Source organism: Euprymna scolopes, chromosome 26 (genome assembly GCF_053919585.1).
Source record: "Euprymna scolopes isolate OS-2025 chromosome 26, ASM5391958v1, whole genome shotgun sequence".
In the NCBI taxonomy this organism is placed as follows: Eukaryota; Metazoa; Mollusca; class Cephalopoda; order Sepiida; family Sepiolidae; genus Euprymna; species Euprymna scolopes.
The window spans coordinates 52,989,538-52,992,759 of record NC_136507.1 but is presented as its reverse complement, the minus strand read 5'-3'; positions in this window follow the sequence as shown (position 1 = coordinate 52,992,759).

Sequence of the window (3,222 nt, the reverse complement as noted above, 5' to 3'; positions counted from 1 at the left end):
TGGTTATATTTTTAGTCAATCGACTGATTATAATCACAAAATGTGATTGTAATAACAAAAAACAAATCAAGATTGGATGTAAATAGAAACAATGTGAATCTGAAGGAAGGCAGAAACGCTGGCGTTTAACATCAACAGCAGATCAAAAGAAATTCATTTATTCAATTAAACATACAAAATATTTATATTCTTTCAAAGGGTCAGTCAAATGCTTTGCAATATTTGCATACATGCTAGATGCATCTCATGTGACCAAAAAAGGCCTTAGAAGGTGAATCCACTGTGGCTGGTAATATCATGACATATTTAGCATTGCTTCATTATGTGTACAATTCAAAAATCCGCATAAATGAACAAGCAACAGTCTCATTTAAAAATTTATATTTATGTGCTAGAAAAACGGACAGAACTATAAAGCAGGACGAAAGAACATGAAAGTATTGTGTGGAAGGTAAATGTGCAGTTCAACACAGTGTTACATAATAGGGGCCATGCTTCAGTGGAAAAGTTTAAAAGGTCAAGTGTCTGAGAATGACACCAGGCAAAAATTGCAAACCAAATGATTACCGAACAAAGCTCTTTCTCTCTCTCTCTTTCTTTCTCTATCTCACCTAGCAGGAAAGACATGTTTGACTACTGTCTCCAATGGTGACAGTGTGGGCAGGCAGAGCGAGATGGGCTGTCCATTCATCTATTGGTCTCTTTCTCTCATACATATGAATAATCTACCTCTGTGACCGTTCTATTTTAAATAAACAGTTTATAAAAACACCAGTGTGTGAGTGAATGTATTCCACAGACAATCAACAACTTGGTTTGAATACAGTGCACGTGTATAATGGTTTATGCACTCATGAGTAAGCTAAAATGCAACAACAGTAAAAAAGGTTTTTAAAAAATGTCACTCAGTTTGCACAAATCTTGACAATCAAAGTAGAATTGGCTTAAATCTATGTATTCTGAAACCATGCCATAAGCCATAGCAGCAAATCCAGGAAGCATCAGGCAAACTTAGCATCTCACAACTCCCTCCATGATATCGGCAAAAAAGCATCTGCATATTCTTCGCACCACCTGTGGTAATTCAAAGAATGTGTACTTGAGAGGATTTCAGATGAATCGCTAAAAAGCTTCTTTTCCACAAGCTGCCAGAAGCTTGCAAATATCTAAACATGTCAACTGGTGGCACTGGATACATTACTGATTTGTATATGATTACCTGTCAATTGAGCAGCAAGAGGCGATTCGATGCTGGTGTACAAGATCATCTACAAAAATTGAAATCTACCTTCCAAGTATATTTTTCATTTCAGTGTAAAATTTTGATTTTCCCAATAAAAGCTGTACCATAAGCAATTTTGACTAAAAAAAAAAAAAAAAGGTAGCATTCTCTGTCTGCGTTTCTGCTCTGTGAAACAGATTAATATTAAAGCTTATCATATCCAAGTTTAAAATCACCTTGAACAAACATTCATATAGATATTCTAATCTTTTTTTTTTTTTTTTTTACATGGCTTGTTGCACTTTCTTGCCAATAAATTTGATTGGACCCATTTGATTTGAATTTGTCAAATTCTGGCAAAATAATGTAAAACATTTGACTCACCCTTGCATATTAATACTTTTGCAATTCAAAACAAAATTTAAAAAAAAACAAAAAAAAAAAAACAGCATTTTGTGTTTGTGAAAGCAAAACATTATTGCTTTGCAAAAAAAAAATTCTGTAAATTATCAAAGCAGTTTCAAATGAAGAGGTACCCTTTTAACTTTGTACAAATATAAACAGATACACAATTTATTGCAACAAGATGCGTTCTTTCGGGGACCATTTACACGTTTTAGACTTAAGCAAATTACATTGCTTTTCTATAAAAAAGACTTCAATCAATGTGTGACTAATCCAACAAGTTTCAGCTGTGAATGTCCATCAGTCTTTGTTATATATCTTTGCAATGATAAGCACAAGTACATACAATATGCAAAATTGTCAATTTTGATGCTGCCCTGGTGTTTGCTATAATGGTTCTCTTCAGTTCAGTTTAAAGATTATTTTGATAGACAATGTCTTTGAGATAATCCCACAGATAAAAATTTTGAGTGTCAAGTAAGAACTGATAAACGTGAAACCCAATCACATGAGGCGATCAATGTACACTTGCAACTGGAACTCAACAGACAAGTCAGATATTGATTGAGGTTTATTTAAGATTGATTGCAGAAAAGATTGCAAATTTTATTAAAAATTTCTTGGGTGACATTTTTTTCAGAGAGAGGAGGGGGGGGGTCACGCCATATTTTATTAGATGTTCCCATGCATCGGTCATGCTTAAATTTGAAACAACATTTTCATCATTAAATCATAAATTATGTCTGTTCTTGTTCATATAGCAATTCTTTTTAATTAAAGTTAGCACTGATTCTTTATATTAAAAAAGTTAACATTTTTTAAAAAGGCTTTGTTTTTATTACAATATTAAAAACACAAATAATCAATAAATTGAAAAATAACAAAGATTAGAATAGTAATCCATATAATATAAATATAAAAATGACTTTCGTCAAAACAGTGTTCAGACCATTGGGAAAGAAATCAGTAGCAATACATGTTGCGTCTGCTTATATGCATTCAATAAGTTGACAAATATCAGTTTTAGATACAAAAAATAAAAATAAAAACAATTTTGAAGTCATAAAAAGAAGGTATGAAATAAACAGATTGATCATTTTTGCAGAAAAGGTGCAGACAATCCAATCGATGCTGACATATCCTTTTTGCAATCCAAGGATGAACAAAGAATTGATTTATTGCAACAACAACAACGAAAAATTTTTTTAAGAAAATAACTATGCAAAAAGCCGTGAAAGACTAAGGTTTTAAGAGTTCAAAGAAAAGTGAAATGGAAAACAATGTTTAACCAATGTTAAATTATAAAATAAAAAGTGTCAATAAGTTTATTTGCATTAGAAATATACCTTTCATCTTATTGTCTTACCTACTACCATGTACTTACTTAATGTTGCCCAAGGATGTCCTTACTTTCATTCTTTTTTTTTTTTGTTATAAACTATGCCATTTTTATTTTTTACCTAATAACAAAATATTAAAAGAGCTGACTTGTTTATGAAGAAATGAAAATGCACTGGTTTTAGTAGTTGATGCTATTGCATTTTTTTACGAAAATAAATATGGTATCAATAGCAAATAGATTAAAAAAAAAAAAA